General features: G+C 47.3%; 1 long non-coding RNA gene across 1 annotated transcript; it reads right to left on the bottom strand.

Moving 5' to 3' along the window:
• Positions 1 to 1,711: 1,711 nt before the first annotated feature.
• LOC112979934 (uncharacterized) lies at positions 1,712 to 6,367 on the bottom strand. Its single transcript, XR_003258293.2, has 2 exons — positions 6,205 to 6,367; positions 1,712 to 1,834 (listed from the first exon to the last, which is right to left on the bottom strand). It is a non-coding gene; the product is annotated as an uncharacterized LOC112979934 (long non-coding RNA).
• Between the last annotated feature and the right edge of the window lie 8,424 nt (positions 6,368 to 14,791).

The following is a 14,791-nucleotide window of genomic DNA, read 5'->3' as shown; positions in this document are numbered from 1 at the left end:
ACTCCGAGTGTGGCAACATGATCCCTTTTTTCTTTTTTTTTTTTCTTCTTTTCTAGAATGATTTAAGAGGAAAAAACGGAAGAAGAAAGTCTTTATAGCAAAGACATTTCAACAATTCTTTTAATGGCTATATAAACAGGAACAAAATAAAACAGCAATTAGCTGTAATTATGCTTTAGCCTAAAAAAAATCCCACACACGTGAAATGATTACCATAGCAATTACTGAGGACTTCTGTACATGTTTGTCTGGCATAATTATACCAAGCATGCCTGTCAGGAGAGGGCACCTTTCTTCTCCTTGTTTTGGAGCTGGGTTTTTCTCCTCCCTCCAGATCTGCCATGTTCAGTGACAACTTTTGCAACATCTGCAGCTGGAATGGCAATTGCACAAGGCCAAAATGCTGCTGCTGGAGTGAGAAGACTGGGACGGGGGGGGGGAGTAATTTGCAACCCCCACGTGCGTTGCTGGAGGCAGCAATAACCGAGGGCTCAAGGCAGCTGGCAGTGGGTGCTGAGGCACGAGTGGGGAGTTTGCATTTGCACGCTTGGCTGCAAATGGGGCACTGGGCTGGGGGGCTCAAGGGACACACGGGGCATATCGCATTTTGGTCTGCAGCTGGCCACAGAATTTGCCATGCCTCGGACCTGCTTGCTAAGGGCCAGTGGTTTGCGCAGGCCTCTGATTTGTCTACATTTCCTAGGAGGGCAGCAAGGAGGAGGGTCTGCACCTCTGCAGGTGCCCCAGGGATGTGTCCGATGCAGTAGGTAGGCAAGGACACTCCGGGGGAGATGCTGGGGACTGCGAGAGTGCTTATGGCAGAGACTTGTGATTTCTGCCTCACTCCTTGCAGTTACTCTAGCAAAGGAGGATCTTAAAGCGGTCCTGAATCAAGCCAGATGCGTCTGCGGGGTGCCTCCCTTGGGTACTCACCAAGGTGGGCCCCAGCAGCAGGAACGAGCCAGGGGAGAAGGGAGGTTGCTTGCTGCACTGTCGAGACAAACACGCTCTGCAATGTTCAGACCACGCTTTCCAGTGTCTCCTTGTGCCAGATCATGCATCTCAGGAGACAGCACTCAGGTAGCAGCAGGACCAATGTCATGGACTTGTGAATAAGTCAGGCATGTGGACAGAGCCACAGGTGGCAAAAGCACTTTGCCCTAACCAAAAGGACAGGAACCATCAGCTGTCAACAGGGAGAATCAAAGGTTTGGGGGGTTTTTTTGTTTGTTTTTTTAAATCTCAGTGAGCCAGGTGTGAGCATGTCATCCTGTGCAAGAGAAGGAGGATGACAGGAGCCTCCAAGCTGATGAGTCAAAAAGCAGTGTATTCCACAAGGCAGGTGGAGCCGTGGCCGACAAGCCCTTCTAGCGAGGCTGGAATTGTAGAGGCAATAGTACCTCTGAGAGCGGTGATGATGTGAATGACAAGAAGTCCACTTGCCTCTATGAAAATGTATTCTCAAGGCAGGTCAGACAACTTTCCCCTCTAAAGAGCAAATCATGCTAAGGCTCATTCTTCCTCCAGAAAGCAGAACAGCCTGTAGGCTTATTTCTATTCTGACCAGCACCGCTGTCTAATCTTTACTTACAGAGGAAACATATGGAATGCATTGAAAAAATATTGCTATATTCTTTGCAGCTTCTCTCTCCCTCTCCTTGGAGCAGGGACTAGAAATATTAAACATCTGCCAATCTTTAGCAAAGGCTGACTTACCAGAGCAAACTCTCACCCCCTGGATCACTGCTGAGTTCACTCTCCAGAAAACATGGAGGGAAGTGAAATTCATGTTGCTGAGAGCAGCCCACTCCCCAGACATCCAATGCTGGTGTCACTGCAGCAGAAAAAAAGGCAAAAAAGCAGGAGTCCTGTGTGATCTGGCAGCATTAGCTGTCTCTGCCCCTCCGGAGCCATCCACGGCAGGACACGGGAAGGAAACGTGATCTATTTTCAAGACACAGGCTTTGCAGATGAATGCAAAAACTGTAGTCACCTGCATACCTTCCCAAGGCATATGTCTGTCACATCTGGTATAGCCAAAAGGCCACAGGTTCTGCTAGTCCAACCAATCCATCATAGGCAGATTAGTGTCATGGTGCTCTGATTTCTAGATTTTGAAAATCTTCTTTTATTAAGTGCAGTTTTTTTAAAAAACAAAACCAAAAGCTTTTTCCCAACCTGCATGTTCTTTGCGACTGGCTGCCACTGCACCAAGTGACAGTAGAAACATGTATTACAGCAGACTGGACTCTTCCAAGTCTATTCACCTTGAATGAAATTGGCCCCTGTGCAAGGAGTTGCATCACTAAGAAGTTAAATAGGGTTTCAATAGTACACAAGGTTTTGTCCTACTCAGCCCAGGGAAGAACTTCATCGGGGGCTATTGGCATTTCGAATCTGCTCTCGTAAGCGTTGTGGGTTGAGTGCTCCATACGGAGCTGAACCTGAAGGCAATTCATGCTTCCCATGGCTATGAGGGCCACGTGTAACACGGAGCGTAAAACAGGCATCTGCAAGCCTCTGGGAAACGTGCTACAACTTGCTTGTTGTAATAGCACGGCTTGGAAATGATAAGCAGCCAAGATCCACTGAGCACAGATCCACCCTTTCACCCATCCTCACATTTCAGAGGAAAAGGAGGACTGAGACAGGCAAGCGCTTGTTGGGTCATGCGAGGGCACGGTGGTTTCTGAGCACAGGAGAGCTGCATCAGCGAACAGCACGGCAGCTAGAAAATCCACTGCCTTTCTGCACAGTTTTGGCCTTGAACATCATTTAAGGGTGTCCCAGCTGGAGTAAATACTGCTGACGCAGAGAGCCTGGACTTCACCAAAGGCGTTCCTTGAGCATTTCTGTCCTTCAGGACACCCGTGTGTCAGGGTCTAGCGGTTCAGACTTAGCTCCCCGCGACATACCTGTGTTCAAGCAGCCAGTGGACAGGGCCCTTTGCCTCAGACTTACAGGACCCTCAATGGTTACAAAACAGAGCAATGTAGAAGTCCACGTTTCTGAAAAGCTGTCACGGGAAAGAAGCCTAACTGCCCATGCCAAGAGCTCCTTGGTCTTGAGGAGAGCAAACATCCTGCATTGGTCTCTCCCAGACCGGCACCAAGGTGCAGAGCTTGGCAGTATCCTTTTCAACCCAAACGACTTACAACTTCAGCATAAAATCTCCTATTTCTTGAATTCACCCAACAGATCTTATGTCAACTTAACATTCTTTCTAAAGTGCCTGCAGTGTTTATTCAGTCTGGCCACTGGTTTATTCTAGTTAAATATCTGTTTCAATTTGAGGCAAGTTCATTGCAGGTTTCTATTTCCCCATTGCAGAGCTCAAGGATAAAAAAAAAAAAAAGTTAACAGCTGAGTAAATGACACCGATAAAGAGCTCTAGCTGGCCTGTAAAACCACTGAGAGATATGGAGCAGAAAACTCCGAGCTAAAGATGTTTGGTTATACCCTTATTGATACTGCTCTGGCATGCAGTCTGTGCTGGCCTCGTGGCCTGAAATGGCAGCTTTGCTATTGCTTGAACTAAGTGCCAGGCTAGCTAGTCTCGGAAAAAAGCATCTCTCAATTGCAGCTGGGGTTGCTGCTGAGGAAGGCGGCTTGTTTACTTCTGAGGGCTCAGCACGAGTCTCAAGAACCCTGGGATGTTTCAAATGGAAAATGTATCAGTGCTGCCTCCCAAAAGCTGGAAGAATAAACTACCAAGGCCAAAAACCATGGACTTTTTCATAGGACCCAGAAGGTTCCTTGCTGATGCGATTGATTCTCCTGTACAGATTTTTCAAGATGCTCTTCTGGCTTTCAAGTTAAGGAAGAATAAAAGACACCGAACTCAGTGTCCTGGAAGGATTTTATATTAACACATCCCTTCCTGCATGTGCTTTATGATGCTGTCTGAGATGCCTCCTCAGAGGAAAACCTCCATGGTTTGTGTACAGTAAAGAGATGGCAACATAACCATGGACCCTCCTAAGGACTTTGGAAAAAGTGTGGTTTCCTTCTTGTGAGCTTACATTGGGCCATTTTAACTGAGCTCTGTGGGTGTGGATGTGTGTTCACTCAGGGTCTGAGGCAATTGAACTCAGTGGGAGTCCTTTGAAAGTCCTCTCATAAGCCCTGAGCAGGCCTTGGACTAGACTTGTACTGAGAACATTCGTGGGGAAGGATTTACTCAAAAGGAAGTTTTGCAGAAGGAGCAGATTTTCAGAGCGTGTTGATAGAAAGTGATTACCAGCTCCATAAATAGGAGCATTTGCACTGGCAGGGGTGAATTAAGCAAAGAGCGCATTAAGAATGAAGGTTGTCCAAAGCCAAAACCCAAGGAACAGAGCCTTTTAACTCCAAGGAGTTGCTCACATGCCATCAATATTCCCAGTTATTTTAACTTACTGTTGTATCGCCTAAGCAAGCTGTTTGCAACTTGAAGCGATGTGGCAGCAGGGAACAGAGGCTGTGTAATATGAGTGATGCCAGTTGGTTTTTTGGGTTTTTTTAAACACACTAACAATCATGCAAACGCTGCATGGATACAGCATGTAGGGGCAAAGATTGAAGCTCTGCTGATGTTGGAAGAGTCAGGGAAGTCCCCAGGTCACTGTGCCCTGGATCTGGGGATGGAGAGGGAGCTGGGCTAGGCATTGTGCACAGGCTTAGGAGATTGGGGCCCTTCTCACACTAGGCTGCCTCACTGCTTACACTGTTTGATTGCTTTCCTGGCCTTTCCTTCACATCAGCTGTGCCAAACATTGAGTGGAACCATCTGATAGAAGTTGGAAGTATATCAAAGATGTGATTTGAACACAGTAATTTAGTCCTCATCTGCAGTCCAGAATCACCATCTGCTCGATGTGTCCTGCCCTGGTTCTTTACTGCTCAGCAAAGACCATGTAAAGCATCCCTCAGCTTCGCCTTTCGAGAAGTTATAAAACAAACCCAGAAACCTGACTCTCTTCTCGTCCTAGTGTAAGTCTCTGGACTTTTATTAATGTTCGGAGGGGAGAACTGAACCCACAATGAGTTACACAGCTCATGCAAATACCCCCAAAATAGGGTCAGAGGCCCACAGGGATTGATTTATGGGGAAGATTTAGAGCCTGGATGTATAGCTTGGCTCAGAGACATGAGTTAGAAAAGTGGACACGATAGCAGCCTGGAAGTATTTCAAGGGTGTGAACACCAAGGGTTGAGATGAAATATGTTGGATGGTACGAGGAGGTATTACTAGGAGCAATGGAATGATGCTGAAGAGGAAAAAATGTATTATTAGGCAAGATAGATTAGACTGTGGACCAGCCCCACAGGAGGACTGTGAACAGTTTTATTATCTGGGAATAGAACAGGTAGGTAACCTCCCATGACTGCTACTTTCACTCATGCTTTTTAGCTTAAAAAGCAATCCACAAACATTTCTGTCCTCTCACCCACCCTTGTCATCCAGGGAACTAACCAGCAGCCTCTTTTCCCCCAGTCTCCCTAGATCCTTGTGTTAAAGGCAGAGGAGGAAATGGGGGAAAAGACAGAAGGAGAAAAGGTGAGGCAGGTACAATTTTCCTTCTGAAAACAGAAAAATCAGCAATTTCATTTTGTTCCCATGAAAAGCTGGGCAATGTGGATTTTTAATTTAACTAGTTAATTCACTTATTGTTTTAAAGTGTCATTAAACATGACCATTCTTTTGCCGGCTGGGTTTGGGGCTTTTGGAACTAGCAGAGACAGCACTTTAGTGTAAGGCTTAATTTTTGTGAGTTATTCCTCCATACAGCATCATGCACTGTGGCGTTTGGGGGGCTTAGAGTCCTTCCTCAGTAAAAGAAAATACTGACACTAAAATGGGGGATATGCGAAACTTCCTGTTTTGTTACTAGCTTACCGTGGAATGAATAGTATGTATAGTCTAATAGATGCTAGTCTTCAATATCTGTAACTATGGGATATCATCTATTTCTCATCTTTACCTGCACACATCTCCATCGGGGCATTACAAGAACTATTTGAGACTATTTGAGAATGGCTATATTTTATCTTAACTGAGATGTTCATCTAAAAAGAAAAAAAACTCTACATATTCTAACATCATGCATTAGAAAGCTATTACTAATTAGAGACAGATGAATCAATTCATATGAAATTAAATCCCATTTCAACTTTTGCCCCAGTCTTAAACTGACTCCCTTTTTGCAGTTTGCAGAAGCTTACCGGGGTTGCTTGCCTTGATCTTCGCTTGCCTTATGTTGCATTTTGGTGGCTCTGGCTTGCAGTCTTCGGGCCTCTTTGAAACACAGGCACAAGAATGCTTTCTGTCCTGCCTAGGAGAAAGCAAAAAGAAGAGCTGTGCATACTTCTTAGCAAGGAAACCTCAGACTGAGTAAGCCTCAAGGGAACATGAACATAAACCAAAGCTTTACTTTGCTGCAAAAAGTGGAATTTACATCAATCAAAAACCTCTTAAGAGATTTCCAACCCCGTTTTACAGTCCTGAGGAGCTTTGCAGGCAGAGGATTCCCACAGGCTGGATCTCCACTGGGTCACAGTCCCTGCTGGCATCTCTCTTTTGCCTCAGCAGAATTAGTCATAGGGTCTACAGCCAAAAGGCAACCCCGGGCTAATCAAATAGGATCTCCCACTGATACCAGCCAAAGCACCTCGCCCTGTGGTTTCCTCATCAAATCTAGTCACCTGTGGTTGGAGGAGCATGCGCCTATAGAATGACATCCAAGGGAAAACTTGGCGTGTCAACATTAGTACATTTACTCCTGATTTATAATCAGGCATGTAAGCGGAAAGTCAGGTTTGCTGCATTCAGAGATACACCAGCATTTTTTCCCTTAGCCAAGCTGAACCCCTCAGCTTTCCGAAGTCCATTTATCACTGCGTTCCTAATCTCTTTGCAACAAGCAGAGGATAATTCAATATTTGAGCATTCCTGACCCACTGCTGAATTCAAGGAAAGCTTTTCCAATATTTTCCATGACCGAGATTTGCTCTTCCATAAATATGAATCTGTTCATAAAATATTAACAGCAATCTTTCCTTTTGGGCAGAGAATTGAGGAGACCTTGTTCAGAACAAGCGAGTGAGAGACTCACTCCTTGAGTCAAGATTCAAGTCTTACAAGCTGGTTTTCAACACATTCATTTTCTAATAAGCAAAACTTGATGTTTTTCCCAGAAAAACATATGCAAATCTCATTTTCTTTCTTTCTTGCTAAGATGTTTATTTTTGCTGCATCATCCTCCTCAGACTGTTAGCATCTTGGGTGTTTTCAGTGATAAAAGAGGTGAAGAGAATGATTCCAAACAAGAATGTACATACATCTATCTCCTGGTGGGCACATTAGCCAAATCTTGGTTAGCGTGTTGTTCACAGCCAGGATGGGTCACAAACTCATGTGGCCTACACATTTCCTGGGCAGGCATCATCCCCGCCTCTGCCTAGGGAGGATCCCTTGGGATGGGGTTCAGGTGCTTCCTTGGGTAGCAGCAGGAACAGCCGTGGTACCCACAGAGCCCGTACAGCAGAGATTTGTTAGAGCAGCATTGGATAAAACGAAGTAATAGATAGCCAGGCCACGGGGGACCAGAAATGCTCCAGCAGGGTCAGTCCTGCTCTCACTGTGCCTCTCTCATCCTCTGAGAAATTCAGCGTGAAGATGCTTCCCATCTTTACTCAAGATGCCTCCCGTCTTTACTCACAGACCTCCAGTCAACAAGTCCAGTGTGAATCACCGCAAAGCGAACACATCTGTGGCGAGATGCATACTTTTTTTGGGGGGGGTGGGGGCATTGTTTTTGACCATCAGCCAAAATTTCTACCTGAGGAAGACGTAAAATCCTCAATTTCCCATGCTCTCCCTGCTAGTTGAGCAGAAAGGTTCTTCCTGCCCTCAGAAATAGTGCTCAGCCTCCCTGGGGACCATGAGACACAACCTCCTCAAAGGGTTTCTCTGCGAGCGAAGGATTTGCTCCCCAGGGCAAGGCCACAAACATGGTCCCAGCTCGATGCACAGCCCCAGCTTCACGTCAGCAGAAGGTGCTCCCAGGGGTGGCAAGGTGAGGACGTCTCCTGGTGTCTCCTCACCGGCTCCAGCAACTATTTCTGTCTCAGATCACAAGGATTCCTCTCATAATGCTCCCTTTTGGTGCCACCTCCTGCCCCAGCACATCGCCACGGATGCTGGGCACGAAGCGAGGCAGGGGGAGCAGAGCAGCTAAATCCATCCTCCGGCACGCACAGAACCGCCAGCTGCTTGGCAGACCGACACAGCACTGCTGGTGGCTGTTTGAGATGAGATTGACAGTGTTCAAACTTATTTTGGAAACCGCCTTACAAGTATGTAAAGCGCAAACCAAGCGAGGCTGCTGGTTCACCCTTGCAGCAGTGGCTGTTCAGCCTCCACAAGCAGAAGGGAAAGTGGATCTGCCATGGATGTGCAGGGAAAGGGCCAGACATGTTTTAGGCAGCTTTCCACTTCCCACTTTGCTTGCAACATCCACTGTTTAGGTCCAACTCTGGCACCAGAGCTCTCCTCCACCTCCAAACACCCCCCACTCTTCATGAGGATATCAAGAAGGTTTCCAGCTACCACGAGCTGCCGCCAAACAAATCCATTTGCAGGTTCCTGGTCTGGTAACGATTAGTCCAAGGGCAGGGTGAAGAGAAAGGAGACAAAAGAAAAATCAAGATAAGAAATCCTTTCTTGCAGGGATATTGTATTGTGATTCTTCAGGGTTTTATTTTATGAACTCGCTGGGCTCTTTCAGGATGTTCCTCTCCTATTTGGCAAACAACATGCCTTTCAGCAAGATGAGAAGAACCTGAACCTTGTTTCAGGCTGCAGCCAAAATTTTCATTGTTGTGCATGGCCTCAGATGCCAGCAGGATACACCCGTTCCCAGGCAGCACCACAGCCGGGCAGGAACAGGCTCAAGGACACCGGACACCTTCCCAGCCATCCCTGTGCAGCCACTGATTAAACATGTTCCAGGGGGAGAGTCCAGCGAGCAGGGCTAGAGAGGCTCTGGCTATGAATTAGATCGATTCAAGTGTTTCTAAAACAGCCTCTAAAAAATACCTTGGCTTTCTCATTGGTGAATCAAGTAGAAGAGTACAAGGAGCAGGCAGGAACATAGCCACCACAGTCACATTTATTTCATTCTGCTGACACTTTTTTTTTTTTTTTTTTTTTGCACAAAGTCTCCCATAAAATAGAGTGCAGCAAGTTAGGAGTCAGGATTCACAGGCTTGACTCCTGGCGTGGCAGTTAACAGCTTTTTATGTGGCTGCGGGGAAGAAATCCAACCTCCCGGTTTCCAGTTCAGTCACCTCTAGGAGAGGCACCATGAGAGCTGGTTACCTGGGTCTCCTGCTTCCACCAGCACCAGAGATGTGAGAATTAACTCCCAAATGCCATTAAAGCAATCTGAGCAGGACGGTTCACATTGCAGCTTTAAGGGCTGTTACAACCCCTTGTCTCAGACAGCATCAAGGAAAAGCTCAAGATATCCATTCATCCCTCCAAGCTCAGCTCTCTCTTTGGGGGGTCTGACCTTGCATCTTTGCTCCAAGCCCCATTTCAAACCATTTTAAGGATCAGCTGCAATCATTACTGGCTATTCTTTCTTTCTGGACAGCTTTGCAATGCACTTCTTCCCCAAATCAACCACAGTCCTGCAGTGGTGCCAAGGACAGGCAATGCCGGTGCCAATCCATTTCCCTGCCACGCATAGAAGACATAGGGCAAGCCTTCTGCACTCACATCCAGATTGCCACATCTGTCCTACCAGCTGGAAAAAACTGACTTTGACCACTCAAATGTCCTCCCTTCCCCTAATCTCTGAAGGGAGCCAGGTGTTTCACCAGCTTCTGTGCTCATTTTGGCTCTGAAAGAGCAGCGCCCAGTGCAGCCGCAAGCAGACAGGCTGCCGGTGCTCAGCACGTCTGGTGGGATATTAACACCCCTGAGCATGGTCAGGAGCACAGCCTGGACCACAAGTTTTGTCAGGCCCTCTGCATGCAAAGCTGGCTTCCTCTTTAGGCACGAGCCCATGCCAACAGCAGGCATTGCCAGTAAGTATTCTCACAGAAAAGGCACATTTTGTTTCCTCCATAGCCGTTACATGTCTAAGGTGGGGAGCCCAGGGAGTGGTACAGAGACTTGGGGAAAACAGGGTTAAAAGCAGCCCTGGCTCCAGTGAAAGCAATTGCAAAATGCCCTTTGACTTAAGTGAAGCAATCTTCCCATCACCATCATTTCTTTCTTCCCAGAAAGGTACAGGACATGACGGGAAGTTACTGTCAGAGCTAAGCAAGTAGTGCAGCTGTTTTACTACAAATATGTGCTAGCACTTCTGTGGCAAGTTCAGTCCTCTTGTGTCCATGCCTTTCAGCTTTGCTTTTGTGAATACTCAAGGGAGCCAATTTAAAAAGCAAGTGTACTCACAAAAAAAAAAAAACAAAAAACAAAAAAAGACATTCTTACTCCAGTACTGGCTCTCTTTTGCTGGAAAGTAGAATCAGGAAATCTTCGAGAAAGCCATAGACCCATCAGATCACAGAACTGCTATCATTCATTGCAAGAGAGCCAAGATTCTTACTCCTGGACCTGGTTCTAGCTCTTCCACTGACATCCCCTAGAGAAATCAGCCGTCCCATCTGATTTAGACGGTAAGCTTCACAGCAAAAATGGGCTCTATAATTTATATACAGCACACTGGAAACTGGCCTGCAGGTGGAAAGGAAGAACGTTAATAAACCAACTGTCTATCCTGCAGAGAAATAGGAACAAATCCTAAAACAGCTCCAGTCTGGAAAGTTGCTTGTGAAAAGTGTTGCCAGCCAGAGGTATTCACAGAATCCAAGTAATCTAGCTGATTAAGAAATAACTGTAATCACAATCTTTCTAGAGACAACTTAGGACTAAATGAATGATTAAAAAGTTTACACCAAATTCCTGTTTCTGCACTGACAACAGTTTCTACTGTGCAATAGCTCTGCTGTTACTCATTCCAGAGTCACTGGGAAAAACCTGGGTTAGTTTTGATGTTAGGATGCCAGTGAAGGTGGAATCAAGGTATACAAGCAAGGCTCTGGGCAGTGAACACGTTTATTCAGCAAGAATAAGCCCCTTGTGGCAAGCAGAGCTCCCTAATCTTCCTCTTTCATAGTGTAACTACTATGATGCTATCAGATCTTTGCTATATCCAGCAAATTTTCCTACCAATTACCCACCGGTTACAGTCCATCTCCTTCTGAAATAACAGGCAGGTCATTAATGTCAAATTCCAATAGAGTGATAAGGGAATTTATTGTGGAGATGACTGCTAAAGCCTCAGTGATGAACGGGCTCAGGAGGATTTCGGGGCATTATTTCCCAGCATTCGCCAGCCACTTATCCTCTTTGCTGCAGTTTGTGTCTGTAGCTGCTAGGCTCACTCCTCGACAGCTTCTCAGCTTGCTTTTAGGGTCTTTTCTCTGTATGAGGATGTGCACGTTGCTCCAGACTATTTTTGTTCCAGCTCCTCTTGTTCAGGAAAGGAGACAATGACAATAAGACACCCAATAGGGATGATGCTTTTGACGGGGGTTGTTATACTTGGCGCCCTGTCAGCAGGCTGGTCTATGATGAAAGAGATGCACATTTAAGGTGCTTTAATCATTCCTCAAGCACAGTGTAATACTATAAAACAAGCTGCTTTCCTTTTCAAGCGGGTTAGGGAATGTGGTTTTCAGATCAACCCTCCACTGCTGTTGAGCTCCAAGATTTAGGCTGCTCAGCCTCCTTCCCTAGCGATGAGTTTGGTGGCTTTATCTGAAGGCTGTTTAATAGCAGAGATGGATCAAAGAGACAGCTCCCTAGCTACAGCCAAATAAATTCTGGGCAGCTAGTGGTGAAGCAGGTCATCATCTGAAGGGCTGGTCCTGTCCACAACACAATTCAGCCATCAGAAACAGAAAAACATACAACCACTCTCATCTCCCAGCTCTGCTTTTAGGCTAACGATCAGTCACAAGGGGAAGTCTAGAACAAAGAGCAACCCTAAACAGCCATTTCTGCTGAAGAGGAAGAATTTAATCACTTTTAGCAGCCCTAGCAAGTGTGAAAAGCTATCAAGAAAGCACCAACAGTTCTTCAGAGCAAATTTTTCCCTCTAAGCCAGGTTCCTCAGTACCCTTTTTACCTTAAATGTCTTCTAGTAGATCACACCACAGGAGCACTGACAGCAACGAAGCAGTGGCTATGGTCTCGTAACCGCCCTAGCACAAACAAACAGCCAACTAGCAGCACTGCAGGACAGAGGAAGCAAAGACCCAAACCCTGTGCTTCCCTAAACGTGACCTTTTTAAAATAAGGACCTTGACAACGTCCTAACAAGGAAGGGCTGGGGGCATTTCCTGGGGATTATAACCAGCTGGGAGGTTTAACCCCAGCTGGTTTCCTCATTCCCAGTGATATGACTAGGGCTAATGTGCCTTTTTGTTATTATAACCTGTGTGGATTTTTCTTTTTGAGCAAACAGAGATAATTTCTCAATAGAAACTGCTGCCTCTCTCCCTAGCCCTGACTTTGCCCAGGCACGATGCTGTGCTCTGTGTAGAGGTGCAGCAGGCCTTTTAACTGAGCTGGGTTTTACAGAATTGATGAAAAATTGTCTGGTTTTCTGGTGGGAAGGGACAGGAATTACACGTGGCTTTTATTTTTGCTACTGGTTGGTTTTGCCCCTGCAGCTGGCTAGGGAAGGGATGGGGGGGCACATGTCCAGTGTGTCCCAGATCTGTCTAAAGTCAAAACACTTCAGAAAAAAAAAAGTCACTCTGGAAAAATCTTGGTTTCTGAAAGAGTAGAAGCCCTCCTGCTCCAAATAACATGGCAAATGCGAACCTTTATGGTCACGGAAGCAACTGCACTGCTGGAAATCTCCCTACAAGCAAGGAGCAAACGTCAAGTGACAAAGTGGCACTTTGCCATCGCTCCCACCAGAAACCCAGGCTGGGAACTGGGAGACGGTGGCAGGAGAGGCCGGAGGGTTGCACCCACCGCCGGGCTACTGGGGGGTTCGGGCTGTGTGAGTTCATCTCCTTGTGCTCGTGTTTTTCCCCCGTAAAGGGACCGAGATCTGCTGTAGCTCTGCCGTACATGAAAGGCAGGTGGGAGGAGCGGTCCTGCTCTGCCCGCTCCTCTGGCCCTTGCTGAAGTGCTGGACACTGATGTTTATAGATCATTAGTCTGATCTAGGCCAGCCTCGACTGTAAGATCTCACAGAGAGAAAAGTCCAAGGTGTTCAGAGACAAGAGCTAACATATAGCCCCTGCTGCATTTATATGGCACCACAGTTTATCCTATATTTAAAACTGACCAGAGGGCAAGCGTTTGATCTGCGTTCCTCCTCTCCCCACTTTCTGAAGATAGTCACATTTGGGGATCTGAAGTCTGGATCTAATATATAGCACAGTATTAATAGATGTTGGAAAGGGTTGCTACAAGCTATTACTGAGGCAAAGTAAAAGAAATCAGATGTTTATACAAAATTATGCTATTGTGCAGATTAGTGGCAGAGCGCAGGGAGGGAGAAGGGACAGTAAAAGGGAAGAGTGCTTTTTTTCATTTTGGGATGGAGTCGAGATGGACAGATAACACGAGCGAGGCACGAGAGGGGCTCGGATTCCCCTGACATCCCTTTTGCAGAGTAGCAGAGGGGAGAAGTGTGGCCAAAACCCGCCGACTCCCACCCAGCGAGGGCAGGGAGATTTTTGCCCTCGGAGTCAGGCTGAGGACAAGGTGAGAGAGAAACCTGCATTTTCCAAACGGAGATGGCAAAGAAAGAAATAAACCCTCTCAGCTCCAGCCCAGGTGCTGGGTGCCAGCTCGATGGGGACCCGGGAGCCATGCGGAGATAGGCACAGCGGTCCTCAGCTCGCTTTCATCTCCATGTGCTGGGGAATGCATCCTGCGGGCTGCCCTACATCAGGATGGGAGAGTAGGAAAATCAGGATGGGAAGCCCTCGTCGGGCATAGAGCAGATACGTCTGTAGCCGACCAGCTCCTTCGGGAGCTGAGGAGCTTGGTGTCAAGTTAGCATGGTCCTGCCCGAATCCGTGCCGGACCCAGGGACGTGGGCCCAGTTGGGGCTGTCCTGCTCTGGACAAGCTTCACTACTGACAGGACAATCGTCACAGAGATTAGTCTACTTTTGCATCAATCCGCTGGCTTTATAAACCCATGATTTCTGCCCCCACCCCCCAGACATCAGGATTTCCACTGAAATAACACGGTTCATCTTCACCTTGGGGCTGGGGGCTGCAGTAGCTCATTGCAACATGCAGCGTGCACATGCACGGAGTCACTAGCATCTTGCTTTTGTTGCAGCCCCGGTCCAAAGCCTCTAACAGAGGCAGGCGCAGGAGGAGCCCTGTATTCCCCCGGCATCTGCTGTGCCCACTGCTCTAGAGTTAGCCCGCGTGAGTGTCCCCGCCGCTCGAGGAGCGACCTGCCACCAGCTCCACCCTGCGCTCAGCCCGGCACGTCGAGGCAGAGACCCTGGCTCAGGTCCCAGGAGCGAAGGAGCTGGGTCGGCACCTCGCAGCACCCAGCTAAGGTGAGCCCTTGCGCCCCATGCATGGAGCAAACATGCCCTAAAGGCTTGCACGAGTCACAGGAAAAAAAAGAAAAAGAAAAAAAAAAATCAGCCGGCATCCCCGGAAAAGTTCCCATCGCCAGCGTTTCGGCTGTCCACGCGGCCCGGAGGAGGATAAGGCACAAAGAGGGAGGAGGGGAGAGAGAGAGATA

The sequence above is a fragment of the Dromaius novaehollandiae genome, chromosome 20 (assembly GCF_036370855.1).
Source record: "Dromaius novaehollandiae isolate bDroNov1 chromosome 20, bDroNov1.hap1, whole genome shotgun sequence".
Taxonomy (NCBI): Eukaryota; Metazoa; Chordata; class Aves; order Casuariiformes; family Dromaiidae; genus Dromaius; species Dromaius novaehollandiae.
This window is presented reverse-complemented; position numbering and strand designations above follow the sequence as displayed.